Source organism: Oncorhynchus nerka, linkage group LG27 (genome assembly GCF_034236695.1).
Source record: "Oncorhynchus nerka isolate Pitt River linkage group LG27, Oner_Uvic_2.0, whole genome shotgun sequence".
Lineage (NCBI taxonomy): Eukaryota > Metazoa > Chordata > Actinopteri > Salmoniformes > Salmonidae > Oncorhynchus > Oncorhynchus nerka.
Window position 1 is genome coordinate 106,403,625 of NC_088422.1, and position 24,408 is coordinate 106,428,032.

General features: G+C 41.2%; 1 pseudogene; it reads right to left on the bottom strand.

The window, feature by feature from the left end:
- The window catches only part of LOC135565449 (insulin-like growth factor 1 receptor), a 109,071-nt pseudogene that overhangs the window by 24,343 nt on the left and 60,320 nt on the right, over positions 1 to 24,408 (bottom strand).

Genomic DNA, 24,408 nt, shown 5'->3' on the forward strand with positions numbered 1-24,408 from the left:
TTTTTGTGCTTCAAAGTCAGCAAATCGGCGTCGAAAGTCAGCGGCAAGCATACCTATTTTATCAGCCAACTGTGTGCTCGGGAACGCACTGGTAGAGAGCTTCTCTTTCATGGTCTGGCAGCTGGGAAAGTGGCTCAAATTTTCTTTCCGCATCTGCGTCTCCCACAGAGTCAGTTTGGTTTTAAATGCCTTCACTGTACTGTACATATCAGAGATGACACGATCCCGACCCTGCAGCTGCAAGTTTATTGCATTCAGATGACTCGTAATGTCACACAGAAAAGCCATTTCACACAGAAACATTTCGTCTCGGAGTTGTGTTGTGTCTTTCCTTTGCTGTCCAAGAACAGACAAATCTCCTCACGAAGCTCGAAACATCTTTGAAGCACCTTTCCCTGGCTTAGCCATCGCACCTCTGTGTGATAAGGCAAATCACCATGCTCCGTTTCTAACTCCGTCAGAAATGCCTTGAACTGGCGGTGATTCAAACCTTTGGCTCTGATAAAGTTAACTGTGCGCGTGATGATGCTCATTACATGCTCCATTTTCAAGGCTTTACCGCACAACGCTTCCTGGTGTATGATACAATGATAAGCTGTCAGCTCACCTGTCGCGTTTTCCTCTTGCATCTTTTCCCGTATCTTCGCCACCAGTCCGCTCCTGTGTCCACACATCGCAGGTGCTCCGTCGGTTGTCAAACCCACGAGTTTTTCCCAAGGCAGCTCCATCTCATTTACACATCTTGACACCTCTTCATACAAATCATGCCCCGTAGTTGTGCCATGCATAGGACGTAAAGCCAAAAACTCCTCTGTCACGCTTAGGTTGGAGTCCACCCGCGGATGAAAATTGACAACTGGGCAATGTCAGAAATGTCGGTGCTCTCATCCACAGCCAAGGAATATGCAATAAAATCTTTTCCTTTTTCACAAGCTGCTCTTTTAGATTGATGGACAACTGGTCTACTCTCTCGGCAATGGTGTTTCTGCTCAGACTCACATTTAAAAAGAGTTGCCTTTTTCTGGGCAAACTTCGTCACAAACTTTAATCATGCAGTTTTTGATGAAATCCCCCTCCGTAAATGGCCGGGCTGATTTAGCGATCTCTTCTGCCAAAATAAAACTGGCCTTGACAGCAGCCTGGCCTTGTGATTTGGCTTTTTTGAACAGAGCCTGTCGAGATTTGAGGCCTCGTTTTAATTCCTCTGCCTTTTGTAGCCTTTGTTCCATGTCCATATTCTTGTTTTTGTCCGCGTGTTTCGTTTCATAATGTCGTCTCAGATTATACTCTTTCAGTACCGCCACACTTTCTCCACACAGAAGACACACAGGTTTTCCAGCTACCTTCGTGAACATATACTCCGACTCCCACCTTGTTTGAAACCCCGGTTCTCAGTATCCACCTTCCGTTTTGCCATTTTTGATGGGTATCTGAAAGTTAATTTTACTGTGATGCTGACGACTGCTGTGCCAATAAATATTGAAATGAAGCAGCCTACTGCTCGGTGCGTCACCTTTGCATTGTGGGAAATGTAGTATTGGTGCGTGTAAAAGATCTGCGGGCTGCCGGCTTGCTGCGGGCCGGTTCTAATAATAAATCAAGATCATCCCAGGGGCCGTAAAAAACCTTCTTGCGGGCCGGATGTGGCCCGCGGGCCTTGACTCTGACATATGTGGGTTAGAGGATATAGAGGGAGTAGAGAGACTGATGGGTTAGAGGATATAGAGGAAGTAGAGAGACAGATGGGTTAGAGGATATAGCGGAAGTACAGACAGACTGATGGGTTAGAGGATATAGAGGAAGTAGAGCCAGACTGATGGGTTAGGGTTAGATATAGAGGAAGTAGAGACAGAATGATGGGTTAGGGTTAGATATAGAGGAAGTAGAGTGATGGGTTAGAGGATGTTCTAGGATATAGAGGAAGTACAGACAGACTGACTGTAGAGTAACTTACGCCTCCTTGTAGTATAGTATGAATGAGATGAGGTCTCTATAGTCTGGGGGTCTGTAGCGCTGCCAGGTCACTTTGATACGGTTAGACATCGTACTGTTGGACTTGAACCGCAAGATCTTACTCTCACCTGGTGAACACAACCAATCACACAATTTACACAGCCTGTTCACCTGGCAACCAATCACAACCACAGTCAGCTCACCTGGAGAATACAACCAATCACAACGATCAGCCCTAATCCTACAGGTGCTTAGAAACATCTCATCAAACCAGCCCATTACATTGTCTCAGTGTTGAGATCAAACCAGCCCATTACATTGTCTCAGTGTTGAGATCAAACCAGCCCATTACATTGTCTCAGTGTTGAGATCAAACCAGCCCATTACATTGTCTCAGTGTTGAGATCAAACCAGCCCATTACATTGTCTCAGTGTTGAGATCAAACCAGCCCATTACATTGTCTCAGTGTTGAGATCAAACCAGCCCATTACATTGTCTCTCAGTGTTGAGATCAAACCAGCCCATTACATTGTCTCTCAGTGTTGAGATCAAACCAGCCCATTACATTGTCTCAGTGTTGAGATCAAACCAGCCCATTACATTGTCTCAGTGTTGAGATCAAACCAGCCCATTACATTGTCTCAGTGTTGAGATCAAACCAGCCCATTACATTGTCTCAGTGTTGAGATCAAACCAGCCCATTACATTGTCTCAGTGTTGAGATCAAACCAGCCCATTACATTGTCTCAGTGTTGAGATCAAACCAGCCCATTACATTGTCTCAGTGTTGAGATCAAACCAGCCCATTACATTGTCTAAGTGGTGAGAGCAGGAAAAGTAGAACTTGTTTGTTTCCAGAGTTTGCTGTCGAGGGCAATATGGTGTGGGCTGAACCCTGCAGTACACAACTATATCTTCAACGAATGGACATGGCTGAAACATTTATTTGACCTTTATTTAACTAGGCAAGTCAGTTATGAACTATTTCTTATTTTTCTTCCTGCCTTGTTCAGGGGCAGAACAACATATTTTTACCTTGTCAGCTCGGGGATTTGATCTAGCAACCTTTCAGTTCATGGCCCAATGCTCTAACCACTAGGCTACCTGCCACTCCACATGCTATTGTTTCAATGAATGGACATGGCTGAACCATGCAGTATATACAGTACCAGTCAAAGGTTTGGACACACCAACTCATTCCAGGGTTTTTCTTTATTTTGACCCTTTTCACATTGTAGAATAATAGTTAAAGACATCAAAACTATGAAATAACATGTATATGGAATCACGTAGTAACCAAAAAAGTGTTAAACTGATCAAAATATATTTCAGATTCTTCAAAGTAGCCACCCTTTGCCTTGATGACAGCTTGGCACACCCTTGGCAGGGTAGCCTAGTGGTTAGAGCGTTGGACTAGTAACCGAAAGGTTGCAAGTTCGAATCCCCGAGCTGACAAGGTACAAATCTGTCGTTCTGCCCCTGAACAGGCAGTAAACCCACTGTTCCTAGGCCGTCATTGAAAATAAACATTTGTTCTTAACTGACTTGCCTAGTAAAATAAAGGTAAAAAATATATATATATTCTCTCAAGCAGCTTCACGATGTAGTCACTTGGAATACATTTCAATTAACAGGTGTGCCTTGTTAAAAATGCTAATTTGTGTCATTTCTTTCCTTCTCAATGCATTTGAGCCAATCAGTTGTGTTGTGACAAGGTAGGGGTGGTATACAGAAGATAGCCCTATTTCCTAAAACAACAAGTCCACATTATCAAAAGAACAACTCAAATAAGCAAAGAGAAACGACAGTCAATCGGAACATTTCAAGAACTTTGAAAGTTTCTTCAAGTGCAGTCGTAAAAACCCTCAAGCGCTATGATGAATCTGTCTCTCATGAGGACCGCCACAGGAAAGGAAGACCCAGAGTTACCTCTGCTGCAGAGGATCAGTTCATTAGAGAGTTAACTGGCTCTCATGAGGACCGCCACAGGAAAGGAAGACCCAGAGTTACCTGTCTCTCATGAGGACCGCCACAGGAAAGGAAGACCCAGTGTTACCTCTACTGCAGAGGATAAGTTCATTAGAGTTAAGTGCACCTCAGATTGCAGCTCAGTTCAAGTAACAGACACATCTCTACATCAACTGTTCAGAGGAGACTGTGTGAATCAGGCCTTCATGGTTGAATTACTGCAGAGAAACCACTACTAAAGGACACCAATAAGAAGAAGAGACTTGCTTGGGCCAAGAAACACGAGCAATGGTACATTAGACCTGTGGAAATCTGTCCTTTGGTCTGATGTGTATACATTTGAGATTTTTGGTTCCAACCGCCGTGTCTTTGTGCGATGCAGAGTAGGTGAACGGATGATCTCTGCATGTGTGGTTCCCACCGTGAAGCATGGAGGAGGTGGTGTGATGTATTCTGCAGCGATACACCATCCCATCTGGTTTGGGCTTAGTGGGACTATAATTTGTTTTTCAACAGGACAATGACCCAACACACCTCCAGGCTGTGTAAGGACTATTTGACCAAGAAGGAGAGTGATGGAGTGCTACATCAGATGACCTGGCCTCCACAATCACCCGACCTCAACCCAATTGAGATGGTTTGGGATGAGTTGGACCACCGAGTGAAGGAAAAAAAGCCAACAAGTGCTCAGCATATGTGGGAACTCCTTCAAGACCGTTGGAAAAGCATTCCAGGTGAAGCTGGTTGAGAGAATGCCAAGAGTGTGCTAAGTTGTCATCAAGGCAGGGTGGCTACTTTGAAGAATCTAAAATATATATTTTGATTTGTTTAACTTGTTTAGTTACTACATGATTGTATATGTGTTATTTCATAGGTTGGATGTTTTCACTAATGTAGAAAATAGCAAAACTAAAAAAAAAACTTTTGACTGGTACTGAAATGTAGTAACTAAAAAAGTTTCATATAAAGTATAGTATTATAGAGCTGTATAGTATAGAGCTGTTAAATATAAAGTATAGTATTATAGAGCTGTATAGTATAGAGCTGTTAAATATAAAGTATGGTATCATAGAGCTGTATAGTATAGAGCTGTTAAATATAAAGTATGGTATTATAGAGCTGTATAGTATAGAGCTTTTAAATATAAAGTATAGTATTATAGAGCTGTATAGTGTAGAGCTGTTAAATATAAAGTATAGTATCATAGAGCTGTATAGTATAGAGCTGTTAAATATAAAGTATGGTATCATAGAGCTGTATAGTATAGAGCTGTTAAATATAAAGTATGGTATTATAGAGCTGTATAGTATAGAGCTGTTAAATATAAAGTATAGTATTATAGAGCTGTATAGTATAGAGCTGTTAAATATAAAGTATGGTATCATAGAGCTGTATAGTATAGAGCTGTTAAATATAAAGTATGGTATTATAGAGCTGTATAGTGTAGTACAGTATAATATAAAGTATAGTATTATAGAGCTGTATAGTGTAGAGCTGTTAAATATAAAGTATGGTATTATAGAGCTGTATAGTATAGAGCTGTTAAATATAAAGTATAGTATTATAGAGCTGTATAGTATAGAGCTGTTAAATATAAAGTATGGTATTATAGAGCTGTTAAATATAAAGTATAGTATTATAGAGCTGTATAGTGTAGTACAGTATAATATAAAGTATGGTATCATAGAGCTGTATAGTGTAGTACAGTATAATATAAAGTATAGTATTATAGAGCTGTATAGTGTAGTACAGTATAATATAAAGTACAGGATCATAGAGCTGTATAGTGTAGTACAGTATAATATAAAGTATAGTATTATAGAGCTGTATAGTGTAGTACAGTATAATATAAAGTATAGTATCATAGAGCTGTATAGTGTAGTACAGTATAATATAAAGTATGGTATCATAGAGCTGTATAGTGTAGTACAGTATAATATAAAATATAGTATTATAGAGCTGTATAGTGTAGTACAGTATAATATAAAGTATGGTATCATAGAGCTGTATAGTGTAGTACAGTATAATATAAAGTATGGTATTATAGAGCTGTATAGTGTAGTACAGTATAATATAAAGTATAGTATTATAGAGCTGTATAGTGTAGTACAGTATAATATAAAGTATGGTATCATAGAGCTGTATAGTATAGAGCTGTTAAATATAAAGTATGGTATCATAGAGCTGTATAGTGTAGTACAGTATAATATAAAGTATAGTATTATAGAGCTGTATAATGTAGTACAGTATAATATAAAGTATAGTATCATAGAGCTGTATAGTGTAGTACAGTATAATATAAAGTATATAGTATTATAGAGCTGTATAGTGTAGTACAGTATAATATACAGTATAGTATTATAGAGCTGTATAGTGTAGTACAGTATAATATAAAGTATAGTATTATAGAGCTGTATAGTGTAGTACAGTATAATATAAAGTATGGTATCATAGAGCTGTATAGTATAGAGCTGTTAAATATAAAGTATGGTATTATAGAGCTGTATAGTGTAGTACAGTATAATATAAAGTATAGTATTATAGAGCTGTATAGTGTAGTACAGTATAATATAAAGTATAGTATTATAGAGCTGTATAGTGTAGTACAGTATAATATAAAGTATAGTATTATAGAGCTGTATAGTATAGAGCTGTTAAATATAAAGTATAGTATTATAGAGCTGTATAGTGTAGTACAGTATAATATAAAGTACAGGATCATAGAGCTGTATAGTGTAGTACAGTATAATATAAAGTATAGTATTATAGAGCTGTATAGTATAGAGCTGTTAAATATAAAGTATGGTATCATAGAGCTGTATAGTATAATATCATAGAGCCGTATAGTACAGTATAATATCATAGAGCTGTACAGTATAATATCATAGAGCTGTATAGTATAATATCATAGAGCCGTATAGTACAGTATAATATCATAGAGCTGTACAGTATAATATCATAGAGCTGTATAGTATAATATCATAGAGCTGTACAGTATAGTATAATATCATAGAGCTGTACAGTATAATATCATAGAGCTGTACAGTATAATATCATAGAGCTGTACAGTATAATATCATAGAGCTGTACAGTATAATATCATAGAGCTGTACAGTATAATATCATAGAGCTGTATAGTACAGTATAATATCATAGAGCTGTACAGTACAGTATAATATCATAGAGCTGTATAGTATAATATCATAGAGCTGTATAGTATAATATCATAGAGCTGTACAGTATAATATCATAGAGCTGTATAGTATAATATCATAGAGCTGTATAGTACAGTATAATATCATAGAGCTGTATAGTATAGTATAATATCATAGAGCTGTACAGTATAATATCATAGAGCTGTACAGTATAATATCATAGAGCTGTATAGTATAATATCATAGAGCTGTATAGTATAATATCATAGAGCTGTATAGTACAGTATAATATCATAGAGCTGTATAGTATAATATCATAGAGCTGTACAGTATAATATCATAGAGCTGTATAGTATAATATCATAGAGCTGTATAGTATAATATCATAGAGCTGTACAGTATAATATCATAGAGCTGTACAGTATAATATCATAGAGCTGTATAGTATAATATCATAGAGCTGTATAGTATAATATCATAGAGCTGTACAGTATAATATCATAGAGCTGTATAGTATAATATCATAGAGCCGTATAGTATAGTATAATATCATAGAGCCGTATAGTATAATATCATAGAGCTGTACAGTATAATATCATAGAGCTGTACAGTATAATATCATAGAGCTGTACAGTATAATATCATAGAGCTGTATAGTATAATATCATAGAGCTGTACAGTATAATATCATAGAGCTGTACAGTATAATATCATAGAGCTGTACAGTATAATATCATAGAGCTGTACAGTATAATATCATAGAGCTGTATAGTATAATATCATAGAGCTGTACAGTACAGTATAATATCATAGAGCTGTATAGTACAGTATAATATCATAGAGCTGTACAGTATAATATCATAGAGCTGTACAGTATAATATCATAGAGCTGTATAGTATAATATCATAGAGCTGTATAGTACAGTATAATATCATAGAGCTGTACAGTACAGTATAATATCATAGAGCTGTACAGTACAGTATAATATCATAGAGCTGTACAGTATAATATCATAGAGCTGTATAGTATAATATCATAGAGCTGTATAGTATAATATCATAGAGCTGTATAGTATAATATCATAGAGCTGTATAGTACAGTATAATATCATAGAGCTGTATAGTATAATATCATAGAGCTGTACAGTATAGTATAATATCATAGAGCAGTATAGTATAATATCATAGAGCTGTATAGTACAGTATAATATCATAGAGCTGTACAGTATAATATCATAGAGCCGTATAGTATAATATCATAGAGCTGTACAGTATAATATCATAGAGCTGTATAGTATAATATCATAGAGCTGTATAGTATAATATCATAGAGCTGTATAGTATAATATCATAGAGCTGTATAGTATAATATCATAGAGCAGTATAGTACAGTATAATATCATAGAGCTGTATAGTATAATATCATAGAGCTGTATAGTATAATATCATAGAGCTGTATAGTATAATATCATAGAGCTGTATAGTATAGTATAATATCATAGAGCTGTATAGTATAATATCATAGAGCTGTACAGTATAATATCATAGAGCTGTATAGTATAATATCATAGAGCTGTATAGTATAATATCATAGAGCTGTATAGTATAATATCATAGAGCTGTATAGTACAGTATAATATCATAGACCTGTATAGTATAATATCATAGAGCTGTATAGTATAATATCATAGAGCTGTATAGTACAATATCATAGAGCTGTATAGTACAGTATAATATCATAGAGCTGTATAGTATAATATCATAGAGCTGTATAGTATAATATCATAGAGCTGTATAGTATAATATCATAGAGCTGTACAGTATAATATCATAGAGCTGTATAGTACAGTATAATATCATAGAGCTGTATAGTACAGTATAATATCATAGAGCTGTACAGTATAATATCATAGAGCTGTATAGTATAATATCATAGAGCAGTACAGTATAATATCATAGAGCAGTACAGTATAATATCATAGAGCTGTATAGTATAATATCATAGAGCTGTACAGTATAATATCATAGAGCTGTACAGTATAATATCATAGAGCTGTATAGTACAGTATAATATCATAGAGCTGTATAGTACAGTATAATATCATAGAGCTGTATAGTATAATATCATAGAGCTGTATAGTATAATATCATAGAGCTGTATAGTATAATATCATAGAGCAGTATAGTACAGTATAATATCATAGAGCTGTATAGTATAATATCATAGAGCTGTATAGTATAATATCATAGAGCTGTATAGTATAATATCATAGAGCTGTACAGTATAATATCATAGAGCTGTATAGTACAGTATAATATCATAGAGCTGTATAGTACAGTATAATATCATAGAGCTGTACAGTATAATATCATAGAGCTGTATAGTATAATATCATAGAGCAGTACAGTATAATATCATAGAGCTGTACAGTACAGTATAATATCATAGAGCTGTACAGTATAATATCATAGAGCTGTATAGTATAATATCATAGAGCTGTACAGTATAATATCATAGAGCTGTATAGTACAGTATAATATCATAGAGCTGTACAGTACAATATCATAGAGCTGTACAGTATAATATCATAGAGCTGTATAGTATAATATCATAGAGCTGTACAGTATAATATCATAGAGCTGTACAGTACAGTATAATATCATAGAGCTGTACAGTATAATATCATAGAGCTGTATAGTATAATATCATAGAGCTGTACAGTATAATATCATAGAGCCGTACAGTACAGTATAATATCATAGAGCTGTATAGTATAATATCATAGAGCTGTACAGTACAGTATAATATCATAGAGCTGTATAGTATAATATCATAGAGCTGTATAGTACAGTATAATATCATAGAGCTGTACAGTATAATATCATAGAGCTGTACAGTATAATATCATAGAGCTGTATAGTATAATATCATAGAGCCGTATAGTATAATATCATAGAGCCGTACAGTATAATATCATAGAGCTGTACAGTATAATATCATAGAGCTGTATAGTATAATATCATAGAGCTGTATAGTATAATATCATAGAGCTGTACAGTATAATATCATAGAGCTGTACAGTATAATATCATAGAGCTGTATAGTACAGTATAATATCATAGAGCTGTATAGTATAATATCATAGAGCTGTACAGTATAATATCATAGAGCTGTATAGTACAGTATAATATCATAGAGCTGTACAGTATAATATCATAGAGCTGTATAGTACAGTATAATATCATAGAGCTGTACAGTATAATATCATAGAGCTGTATAGTACAGTATAATATCATAGAGCTGTATAGTATAATATCATAGAGCTGTATAGTATAATATCATAGAGCTGTATAGTATAATATCATAGAGCTGTACAGTATAATATCATAGAGCTGTACAGTATAATATCATAGAGCTGTACAGTATAATATCATAGAGCTGTACAGTATAATATCATAGAGCTGTATAGTACAGTATAATATCATAGAGCTGTATAGTATAATATCATAGAGCTGTACAGTATAATATCATAGAGCTGTACAGTATAATATCATAGAGCTGTATAGTACAGTACAATATCATAGAGCTGTACAGTACAGTATAATATCATAGAGCTGTATAGTATAATATCATAGAGCTGTATAGTATAATATCATAGAGCTGTATAGTATAATATCATAGAGCTGTATAGTATAATATCATAGAGCTGTACAGTATAATATCATAGAGCTGTATAGTACAGTATAATATCATAGAGCTGTATAGTATAATATCATAGAGCTGTATAGTATAATATCATAGAGCTGTATAGTACAGTATAATATCATAGAGCTGTACAGTATAATATCATAGAGCTGTACAGTATAATATCATAGAGCTGTACAGTATAATATCATAGAGCTGTACAGTATAATATCATAGAGCTGTACAGTATAATATCATAGAGCTGTATAGTATAATATCATAGAGCTGTATAGTATAATATCATAGAGCTGTACAGTATAATATCATAGAGCTGTATAGTATAATATCATAGAGCTGTATAGTATAATATCATAGAGCTGTATAGTATAATATCATAGAGCTGTATAGTATAATATCATAGAGCTGTACAGTATAATATCATAGAGCTGTATAGTACAGTATAATATCATAGAGCTGTACAGTATAATATCATAGAGCTGTACAGTATAATATCATAGAGCTGTACAGTATAATATCATAGAGCTGTACAGTATAATATCATAGAGCTGTATAGTATAATATCATAGAGCTGTATAGTATAATATCATAGAGCTGTATAGTATAATATCATAGAGCTGTATAGTATAATATCATAGAGCTGTACAGTACAATATCATAGAGCTGTACAGTACAGTATAATATCATAGAGCTGTATAGTATAATATCATAGAGCTGTACAGTATAATATCATAGAGCTGTATAGTATAATATCACAGAGCTGTACAGTACAGTATAATATCATAGAGCTGTACAGTATAATATCATAGAGCTGTACAGTATAATATCATAGAGCTGTATAGTACAGTATAATATCATAGAGCTGTACAGTACAGTATAATATCATAGAGCTGTACAGTACAGTATAATATCATAGAGCTGTATAGTACAGTATAATATCATAGAGCTGTATAGTACAGTATAATATCATAGAGCTGTACAGTACAGTATAATATCATAGAGCTGTACAGTACAGTATAATATCATAGAGCTGTACAGTACAGTATAATATCATAGAGCTGTATAGTACAGTATAATATCATAGAGCTGTATAGTATAATATCATAGAGCTGTATAGTATAATATCATAGAGCTGTATAGTACAGTACAATATCATAGAGCTGTACAGTACAGTATAATATCATAGAGCTGTATAGTATAATATCATAGAGCTGTATAGTATAATATCATAGAGCTGTATAGTATAATATCATAGAGCTGTACAGTATAATATCATAGAGCTGTATAGTACAGTATAATATCATAGAGCTGTATAGTATAATATCATAGAGCTGTATAGTATAATATCATAGAGCTGTACAGTATAATATCATAGAGCTGTATAGTATAATATCATAGAGCCGTATAGTATAGTATAATATCATAGAGCCGTATAGTATAATATCATAGAGCTGTACAGTATAATATCATAGAGCTGTACAGTATAATATCATAGAGCTGTACAGTATAATATCATAGAGCTGTACAGTACAGTATAATATCATAGAGCTGTACAGTACAGTATAATATCATAGAGCTGTATAGTACAGTATAATATCATAGAGCTGTATAGTATAATATCATAGAGCTGTATAGTATAATATCATAGAGCTGTATAGTATAGTATAATATCATAGCCCCCTGTTACGGGGGCTGAGTCACTGGCTTACTGGGGCTCTCTCATGCCGTCCCTGGGGGTGCGTCACCTGGGAGTTGATTCAGTATAATGTGGTCAGCCTGTCTGTATAGTATGCCGTGGCGGAGATCTTTGTGGGCTATAGTCGGTAATCAGGATGGTAAGTTGGTGGTTGAAGATATCCCTCTAGTGGTGTGGGGGCTGTGCTTAGGCAAAGTGGGTGGGGTTATATCCTTCCTGTTTGGCCCTGTCATAGAGCTGTCCTCGGATGGGGCCACAGTGTCTCCTGACCCCTCCAGTCTCAGCCTCCAGTATTTATGCTGCAGTAGTTTGTGTGTCGGGGGGCTAGGGTCAGTTTGTTATATATGGAGTACTTCTCCTGTCCTATTCAGTGTCCTGTGTGAATTTAAGTGTGCTCTCTCTAATTCTCTCTCTTGGAGGACCTGAGCCCTAGGACCATGCCCCAGGACTACCTGACATGATGACTCCTTGCTGTCCCCAGTCCACCTGGCCATGCTGCTGCTCCAGTTTCAACTGGCCTGGGCCCTAGGACCATGTCCCAGGACTACCTGACATGATGACTCCTTGCTGTCCCCAGTCCACCTGGCCATGCTGCTGCTCCAGTTTCAACTGTTCTGCCTTATTATTATACAACCATGCTGGTCATTTATGAACATTTGAACATCTTGGTCATATTCTGTTATAATCTCTACCCGGCACAGCCAGAAGAGGACTGGCCACCCCACATAGCCTGGTTCCTCTCTAGGTTTCTTCCTAGGTTTTGGCCTTTCTAGGGAGTTTTTCCTAGCCACCGTGCTTTTACACCTGCATTGTTTGCTGTTTGGGGTTTTAGACTGGGTTTCTGTACAGCACTTTGAGATATCAGCTGATGTACGAAGGGCTATATAAATAAATTTGATTTGATTTGATTTAGAGCTGTACAGTATAATATCATAGAGCCGTACAGTATAATATCATAGAGCTGTATAGTATAATATCATAGAGCTGTATAGTATAATATCATAGAGCTGTACAGTATAATATCATAGAGCTGTACAGTATAATATCATAGAGCTGTATAGTATAATATCATAGAGCTGTATAGTATAATATCATAGAGCCGTATAGTATAATATCATAGAGCTGTACAGTATAATATCATAGAGCTGTATAGTATAATATCATAGAGCTGTATAGTATAATATCATAGAGCTGTATAGTATAATATCATAGAGCTGTATAATATCATAGAGCTGTACAGTATAATATCATAGAGCTGTATAGTACAGTATAATATCATAGAGCTGTATAGTATAATATCATAGAGCTGTACAGTATAATATCATAGAGCTGTACAGTATAATATCATAGAGCTGTACAGTATAATATCATAGAGCTGTACAGTATAATATCATAGAGCTGTATAGTACAGTATAATATCATAGAGCTGTATAGTATAATATCATAGAGCTGTACAGTATAATATCATAGAGCTGTACAGTATAATATCATAGAGCTGTATAGTACAGTACAATATCATAGAGCTGTACAGTACAGTATAATATCATAGAGCTGTATAGTATAATATCATAGAGCTGTATAGTATAATATCATAGAGCTGTACAGTATAATATCATAGAGCTGTACAGTATAATATCATAGAGCTGTATAGTATAATATAATATCATAGAGCTGTATAGTATAATATCATAGAGCTGTATAGTATAGTATAATATCATAGAGCTGTATAGTATAATATCATCGAGCTGTACAGTATAATATCATAGAGCTGTATAGTACAGTATAATATCATAGAGCTGTACAGTATAATATCATAGAGCTGTATAGTATAGTATAATATCATAGAGCTGTACAGTATAATATCATAGAGCTGTATAGTACAGTATAATATCATAGAGCTGTACAGTATAATATCATAGAGCTGTATAGTATAATATCATAGAGCTGTATAGTATAATATCATAGAGCTGTACAGTATAATATCATAGAGCTGTACAGTATAATATCATAGAGCTGTATAGTATAGTATCATAGAGCTGTACAGTACAGTATAATATCATAGAGCTGTATAGTACAGTATAATATCATAGAGCTGTATAGTATAATATCATAGAGCTGTACAGTACAGTATAATATCATAGAGCTGTATAGTATAATATCATAGAGCTGTATAGTACAGTATAATATCATAGAGCTGTACAGTACAGTATAATATCATAGAGCTGTATAGTATAATATCATAGAGCTGTACAGTATAATATCATAGAGCTGTATAGTATAATATCATAGAGCTGTACAGTACAGTATAATATCATAGAGCAGTATAGTATAATATCATAGAGCTGTATAGTATAATATCATAGAGCTGTATAGTACAGTATAATATCATAGAGCTGTATAGTATAATATCATAGAGCTGTACAGTATAATATCATAGAGCTGTATAGTATAATATCATAGAGCTGTACAGTATAATATCATAGAGCTGTACAGTATAATATCATAGAGCTGTACAGTATAATATCATAGAGCTGTACAGTATAATATCATAGAGCTGTATAGTATAATATCATAGAGCTGTACAGTATAATATCATAGAGCTGTACAGTACAGTATAATATCATAGAGCTACAGTATAATATCATAGAGTATAGTATAATATCATAGAGCTGTATAGTACAGTATAATATCATAGAGCCGTATAGTACAGTATAATATCATAGAGCCGTATAGTACAGTATAATATCATAGAGCTGTATAGTACAGTATAATATCATAGAGCTGTATAGTACAGTATAATATCATAGAGCTGTATAGTATAATATCATAGAGCTGTATAGTATAATATCATAGAGCTGTATAGTACAGTATAATATCATAGAGCTGTATAGTATAATATCATAGAGCTGTACAGTATAATATCATAGAGCTGTATAGTACAGTATAATATCATAGAGCTGTACAGTATAATATCATAGAGCTGTATAGTACAGTATAATATCATAGAGCTGTATAGTACAATATCATAGAGCTGTATAGTATAATATCATAGAGCTGTATAGTATAATATCATAGAGCTGTATAGTACAATATCATAGAGCTGTATAGTATAATATCATAGAGCTGTACAGTATAATATCATAGAGCTGTACAGTATAATATCATAGAGCTGTATAGTATAATATCATAGAGCTGTACAGTACAGTATAATATCATAGAGCTGTATAGTACAGTATAATATCATAGAGCTGTATAGTATAATATCATAGAGCTGTACAGTACAGTATAATATCATAGAGCTGTATAGTATAATATCATAGAGCTGTATAGTACAGTATAATATCATAGAGCTGTATACAGTATAATATCATAGAGCTGTATAGTATAATATCATAGAGCTGTACAGTATAATATCATAGAGCTGTATAGTATAATATCATAGAGCTGTACAGTACAGTATAATATCATAGAGCAGTATAGTATAATATCATAGAGCTGTATAGTATAATATCATAGAGCTGTATAGTATAATATCATAGAGCTGTATAGTATAATATCATAGAGCTGTACAGTATAATATCATAGAGCTGTATAGTATAATATCATAGAGCTGTATAGTATAATATCATAGAGCTGTATAGTATAATATCATAGAGCTGTATAGTATAATATCATAGAGCTGTATAGTACAGTATAATATCATAGAGCTGTACAGTATAATATCATAGAGCTGTACAGTATAATATCATAGAGCTGTATAGTATAATATCATAGAGCTGTACAGTATAATATCATAGAGCTGTACAGTATAATAACATAGAGCTGTATAGTATAATATCATAGAGCTGTACAGTATAATATCATAGAGCTGTATAGTATAATATAAATAAAGTATCGTACAGTATAATATCATAGAGCTGTATAGTACAGTATAATATCATAGAGCTGTACAGTATAATATCATAGAGCCGTACAGTACAGTATAATATAAATAAAGTATCGTACAGCTTGCTCGGTCTCCGTTGTTCCTGAAGTCGTCCTCCTCAAACTTCTCTGTGATGCCCGTCCTCTGCCACATCTTCCGGATCTCCGACATGCAGAGTTTAGGGTTGGATCGGAAGAACAGTTTCCCGGCCCGGATGGTCAGGTTGTGCTGGGTCCAATCCCACAAGAACTGGAGGTGCTGATTGTCTACTGCATGGAAAGCATACATGCTGAGGGGATTGGGGGGCGGAGAAGAGGAACAGAGGAGAGAGAGGTGAGGAGGGAGAGAGAGGAGAGGTGGGGAGGGGAGGGAGAGATGAGGTAGAGAGGTGGGGAGGGGAGGGAGAGATGAGGTAGAGAGGTGGGGAGGGGAGGGAGAGATGAGGTAGAGAGGTGGGGAGGGAGAGAGAGAGAGGATAAGAGGTGGGGAGGGAGAGAGAGAGAGGAGAGAGGTGGGGAGGAGAGAGAGAGAGGAGAGAGGTGGGGAGGGAGAGAGAGAGAGGAGAGAGGTGGGGAGGGAGAGAGAGAGAGGAGAGAGGTGGGGAGGGAGAGAGAGAGGAGAGAGGTGGGGAGGGAGAGAGAGAGGAGAGAGGTAGGGAGGAGAGAGAGGAGAGAGGTGGGGGGGAGAGAGAGGAGAGAGGTGGGGAGGGAGAGAGAGGAGAGAGGTGGGGAGGGGAGAGAGAGGAGATAGGTGGGGAGGAGGGAGAGAGAGGAGATAGGTGGGGAGGAAGAGAGAGGAGATAGGTGGGGAGGAAGAGAGAGGAGATAGGTGGGGAGGGAAGAGAGGAGGAGATAGGTGGGGAGGGAGAGAGGGGAGGAGGGAGAGAGGGGAGAGGTGGGGAGGGAGAGAGGGGAGGAGGGAGAGAGGGGAGAGGTGGGGAGGGAGAGAGAGGTAAAGAGGTGGGGAGGGAGAGAGAGGAGAGAGGTGGGGAGGAAGAGAGAGGAGATAGGTGGGGAGGAAGAGAGAGGAGAGAGGTGGGGAGGGAGAGATGAGGGAGAGAGGTGGGGAGGGAGAGAGAGAGAGGAGAGAGGTGGGGGGAGGGGAGGGAGAGAGAGGAGAGAGGTAGGGAGGGAGAGAGAGGAGAGAGGTGGGGAGGGAGAGAGAGGAGAGAGGTGGGGAGGGAGAGAGAGGAGAGAGGTGGGGAGGGAGAGAGAGGAGAGGTGGGGAGGAAGAGAGAGAGGAGATAGGTGGGGAGGAAGAGAGAGGAGATAGGTGGTGAGGAAGAGAGAGGAGATAGGTGGTGAGGAAGAGAGAGGAGGGAGGGGTGGGGAGGGAGAGAGGGGAGAGGTGGGGAGGGAGAGAGAGGTAAAGAGGTGGGGAGGGGAGAGAGAGGAGAGAGGTGGGGAGGAAGAGAGAGGAGATAGGTGGGGAGGAAGAGAGAGGAGAGAGGTGGGGAGGGAGAGGGGAGAGAGGTGGGGAGGTAGAGAGGTGGGGAGGTAGAGGGGAGGTAGGTAGAGAGGAGAGAGAGAGAAGTAGAGAGAGAGAGAAGTAGAGGGAGAGAGAAGTAGAGGGAGGAGAGATGGGGAGGGGAGAGAGAGGTGGGGAGGTAGAGAGAGGTGGGGAGGGAGAGAGATGGGAGGGAGAGAGAGATGGGGAGGGAGAGAGAGATGGGGAGGGAGAGAGAGGTGGGGAGGTAGAGAGAGAGAAGTAGAGGGAGAAGAGATGGGGAGGGAGAGGGAGGGAGGGAGAGGCGGGGAGGGAGTAAGGAGGAGAAAGAACAGGGAGTCACCAACAGTAAACAGAAATATCCTCTCAGTCTGATGGTCTCCACCACAATAACCCTCAGTCTGATGGTCTCCACCACACTAACCCTGCAGTCTGATGGTCTCCACCACACTAACCCTGCAGTCTGATGGTCTCCACCACACTAACCCTCAGTCTGATGGTCTCCACCACACTAACCCTGCAGTCTGATGGTCTCCACCACACTAACCCTGCAGTCTGATGGTCTCCACCACACTAACCCTCAGTCTGATGGTCTCCACCACACTAACCCTGCAGTCTGATGGTCTCCACCACACTAACCCTCAGTCTGATGGTCCCCACCACCCTAACCCTCAGTCTGATGGTCCCCACCACACTAACCCTCAGTCTGATGGTCTCCACCACACTAACCCTCAGTCTGATGGTCTCCACCACACTAACCCTCAGTCTGATGGTCTCCACCACACTAACCCTCAGTCTGATGGTCTCCACCACACTAACCCTCAGTCTGATGGTCTCCACCACACTAACCCTCAGTCTGATGGTCTCCACCACACTAACCCTCAGTCTGATGGTCTCCACCACACTAACCCTCAGTCTGATGGTCTCCACCACACTAACCCTCAGTCTGATGGATCTCCACCACACTAACCCTCAGTCTGATGGTCTCCACCACACTAACCCTCAGTCTGATGGTCCCCACCACACTAACCCTCAGTCTGATGGTCTCCACCACACTAACCCTCAGTCTGATGGTCTCCACCACACTAACCCTCAGTCTGATGGTCTCCACCACACTAACCCTGTCTGATGGTCTCCACCACACTAACCCTCAGTCTGCAGGTCTCCACCACACTAACCCTGCAGTCTGATAGTCTCCACCACACTAACCCTCAGTCTGATGGTCCCCACCACACTAACCCTGCAGTCTGATGGTCCCCACCACACTAACCCTCAGTCTGCTGGTCTCCACCACACTAACCCTGCAGTCTGATGGTCCCCACCACACTAACCCTGCAGTCTGATGGTCCCCACCACACTAACCCTGCAGTCTGATGGTCCCCACCACACTAACCCTGCAGTCTGATGGTCCCCACCACACTAACCCTGCAGTCTGATGGTCCCCACCACACTAACCCTCAGTCTGATGGTCCCCACCACACTAACCCTCAGTCTGATGGTCCCCACCACACTAACCCTCAGTCTGATGGTCTCCACCACACTAACCCTGCAGTCTGATGGTCTCCACCACACTAACCCTCAGTCTGATGGTCTCCACCACACTAACCCTCAGTCTGATGGTCTCCACCACACTAACCCTGCAGTCTGATGGTCCCCACCACACTAACCCTGCAGTCTGATGGTCCCCACCACACTAACCCTGCAGTCTGATGGTCCCCATAACGTTCTAATCAGAGAGAGACAAGGCCGAGGGGAAGTGGAGAGGGGGAGGACGGGTGAGGAGAGGTGGGGGTTAAGGCCGAGGGGAAGTGGAGAGGGGGAGGACGGGTGAGGAGAGGTGGGGGTTTAGGCCGAGGGGAAGTGGAGAGGGGGAGGACGGGTGAGGAGAGGTGGGGGTTTAGGCCAAGGCCCTCTCGTGACCTCGGCGGGTGAGGAGAGGTGGGGGTTAAGGCCGAGGGGAAGTGGAGAGGGGGAGGACGGGTGAGGAGAGGTGGGGGTTTAGGCCAAGGCCCTCTCGTGACCTCGACGGGTGAGGAGAGGTGGGGGTTTAGGACAAGGCCCTCTCGTGACCTCGACGGGTGAGGAGAGGTGGGGGTTTAGGACAAGGCCCTCTCGTGACCTCGACGGGTGAGGAGAGGTGGGGGTTTAGGACAAGGCCCTCTCGTGACCTCGACGGGTGAGGAGAGGTGGGGGTTTAGGACAAGGCCCTCTCGTGACCTCGACGGGTGAGGAGAGGTGGGGTTTAGGACAAGGCCCTCTCGTGACCTCGACGGGTGAGGAGAGGTGGGGGTTTAGGACAAGGCCCTCTCGTGACCTCGACGGGTGAGGAGAGGTGGGGGTTTAGGACAAGGCCCTCTCGTGACCTCGACGGGTGAGGAGAGGTGGGGGTTTAGGACAAGGCCCTCTCGTGACCTCGGATGCCGATGTTTCCGATCGCTCCGTGAGGTTGAGGTGGCCCGTTAGCGAGAGCAACGAAGGAGCAGACAAAGCAAGGTCGTACTATCTAGGCCTGCCCTGGCAGATCCATCTCATCCAAACCACCACAACACATGTTGCTGCTGTGGTTTACAGTTGAATCAGAGGCAATATTACGACAGCAACAACGTATTTCTTTAACCTTTATTTTACAAGTTGAAAACACATTCTACCTGGGGAATAGGTACAGGGGAGAGGAGGGGGATGAATTGACCAATTGGAAGCTGGGGATGATTAGGTGACTTATAGTTTGAGAGCCAGATTGAGAATTTAGCCAGGATACCGGGGTTAACACCCCTACTATTACAATAAGTGCCATGGGATCTTTAGTGACCACAGAGTCAAGACACCCATCCGAAAGATAGCAACACTACACAGGGCAATGTCCCCAATCACTGCCCTGGGGCATTGGGAAAAAGTGACTCCTACTGGCCCTCCAACACCACTTCCAGCAGCATCTGGTCTCCCATCCAGGGACTGACCAGGACCAACCCTGCTTAGCTTCAGAAACAAGCCAACAATGGTATGCAGGGTGGTCTGCTGCTGGTTAACAGTGGGATGCAGGGTGGTATGCTGCTACCTAACATAGTGGGATGCAGGGTGGTATGCTGCTACCTAACATAGTGGGATGCAGGGTGGTATGCTGCTACCTAACAGTGGGATGCAGGGTGGTATGCTGCTACCTAACATAGTGGGATGCAGGGTGGTATGCTGCTACCTAACATAGTGGGATGCAGGGTGGTATGCTGCTACCTAACATAGTGGGATGCAGGGTGGTATGCTGCTACCTAACAGTGGGATGCAGGGTGGTATGCTGCTGCCTAACAGTGGGATGCAGGGTGGTATGCTGCTGCCTAACAGTAGGATGCAGGGTGGTATGCTGCTGCATAACAGTAGGATGCAGGGTGGTATGCTGCTGCCTAACAGTAGGATGCAGGGTAGTATGCTGCTGCCTAACAGTAGGATGCAGGGTGGTATGCTGCTGCCTAACATAGTGGGATGCAGGGTGGTATGCTGCTGCCTAACAGTAGGATGCAGGGTGGTATGCTGCTGCCTAACACAGTAGGATGCAGGGTGGTATGCTGCTGAATAACATAGTGGGATGCAGGGTGGTATGCTGCTGCCTAACATAGTGGGATGCAGGGTGGTATGCTGCTGCCTAACATAGTGGGATGCAGGGTGGTATGCTGCTGCCTAACATAGTGGGATGCAGGGTGGTATGCTGCTACCTAACATAGTGGGATGCAGGGTGGTATGCTGCTGCCTAACATAGTGGGATGCAGGGTGGTGGGATGCAGGGTGGTATGCTGCTGCCTAACATAGTGGGATGCAGGGTGGTATGCTGCTACCTAACATAGTGGGATGCAGGGTGGTATGCTGCTACCTAACATAGTGGGATGCAGTGTGGTATGCTGCTGCCTAACATAGTGGGATGCAGGGTGGTATGCTGCTGCCTAACATAGTGGGATGCAGGGTGGTGGGATGGATGCTGCCTAACATAGTGGGATGCAGGGTGGTATGCTGCTACCTAACATAGTGGGATGCAGGGTGGTATGCTGCTGCCTAACATAGTGGGATGCAGGGTGGTATGCTGTGATGCAGGGTGGTATGGCTACCTAACATAGTGGGATGCAGGGTGCCTAACATAGTGGGATGCTGCTGCCTAACATAGTGGGATGCAGGGTGGTGGGATGCAGGGTGGTATGCTGCTGCCCTAACATAGTGGGATGCAGGGTGGTATGCTGCTACCTAACATAGTGGGATGCAGGGTGGTATGCTGCTGCCTAACATAGTGGGATGCAGGGTGGTGGGATGCAGGGTGGTATGCTGCTGCCTAACATAGTGGGATGCAGGGTGGTATGCTGCTACCTAACATAGTGGGATGCAGGGTGGTATGCTGCTACCTAACATAGTGGGATGCAGGGTGGTATGCTGCTACCTAACAGTGGGATGCAGGGTGGTATGCTGCTACCTAACAGTGGGATGCAGGGTGGTATGCTGCTACCTAACATAGTGGGATGCAGGGTGGTATGCTGCTACCTAACATAGTGGGATGCAGGGTGGTATGCTGCTACCTAACAGTGGGATGCAGGGTGGTATGCTGCTGCCTAACAGTGGGATGCAGGGTGGTATGCTGCTGCCTAACAGTAGGATGCAGGGTGGTATGCTGCTGCCTAACAGTAGGATGCAGGGTGGTATGCTGCTGCCTAACAGTAGGATGCAGGGTAGTATGCTGCTGCCTAACAGTAGGATGCAGGGTGGTATGCTGCTGCCTAACATAGTGGGATGCAGGGTGGTATGCTGCTGCCTAACAGTAGGATGCAGGGTGGTATGCTGCTGCCTAACACAGTAGGATGCAGGGTGGTATGCTGCTGAATAACATAGTGGGATGCAGGGTGGTATGCTGCTGCCTAACATAGTGGGATGCAGGGTGGTATGCTGCTGCCTAACATAGTGGGATGCAGGGTGGTATGCTGCTGCCTAACATAGTGGGATGCAGGGTGGTATGCTGCTACCTAACATAGTGGGATGCAGGGTGGTATGCTGCTGCCTAACATAGTGGGATGCAGGGTGGTGGGATGCAGGGTGGTATGCTGCTGCCTAACATAGTGGGATGCAGGGTGGTATGCTGCTACCTAACATAGTGGGATGCAGGGTGGTATGCTGCTACCTAACATAGTGGGATGCAGTGTGGTATGCTGCTGCCTAACATAGTGGGATGCAGGGTGGTATGCTGCTGCCTAACATAGTGGGATGCAGGGTGGTGGGATGCAGGGTGGTATGCTGCTGCCTAACATAGTGGGATGCAGGGTGGTATGCTGCTACCTAACATAGTGGGATGCAGGGTGGTATGCTGCTGCCTAACATAGTGGGATGCAGGGTGGTGGGATGCAGGGTGGTATGCTGCTGCCTAACATAGTGGGATGCAGGGTGGTATGCTGCTACCTAACATAGTGGGATGCAGGGTGGTATGCTGCTACCTAACATAGTGGGATGCAGGGTGGTATGCTGCTGCCTAACATAGTGGGATGCAGGGTGGTATGCTGCTACCTAACATAGTGGGATGCAAGGTGGTATGCTGCTACCTAACATAGTGGGATGCAGGGTGGTATGCTGCTGCCTAACATAGTGGGATGCAGGGTGGTATGCTGCTACCTAACATAGTGGGATGCAGGTTGGTATGCTGCTACCTAACATAGTGGGATGCAGGGTGGTATGCTGCTGCCTAACAGTAGGATGCAGGGTGGTATGCTGCTGCCTAACAGTAGGATGCAGGGTGGTATGCTGCTGCCTAACATAGTGGGATGCAGGGTGGTATGCTGCTGCCTAACATAGTGGGATGCAGGGTGGTATGCTGCTGCCTAACAGTAGGATGCAGGGTGGTATGCTGCTGCCTAACAGTAGGACAGTGGTATGCTGCTGCCTAACAGTAGGATGCAGGGTGGTATGCTGCTGCCTAACATAGTGGGATGCAGGGTGGTATGCTGCTGCCTAACATAGTGGGATGCAGGGTGGTATGCTGCTGCCTAACATAGTGGGATGCAGGGTGGTATGCTGCTACCTAACAGTGGGATGCAGGGTGGTATGCTGCTACCTAACATAGTGGGATGCAGGGTGGTATGCTGCTACCTAACATAGTGGGATGCAGGGTGGTATGCTGCTACCTAACATAGTGGGATGCAGGGTGGTATGCTGCTACCTAACAGTGGGATGCAGGGTGGTATGCTGCTACCTAACAGTGGGATGCAGGGTGGTATGCTGCTGCCTAACAGTGGGATGCAGGGTGGTATGCTGCTGCCTAACAGTAGGATGCAGGGTGGTATGCTGCTGCCTAACAGTGGGATGCAGGGTGGTATGCTGCTGCCTAACAGTAGGATGCAGGGTGGTATGCTGCTGCCTAACAGTAGGATGCAGGGTGGTATGCTGCTGCCTAACAGTGGGATGCAGGGTGGTATGCTGCTGCCTAACAGTGGGATGCAGGGTGGTATGCTGCTGCCTAACATAGTGGGATGCAGGGTGGTATGCTGCTGCCTAACAGTGGGATACAGGGTGGTATGCTGCTGCCTAACATAGTGGGATACAGGG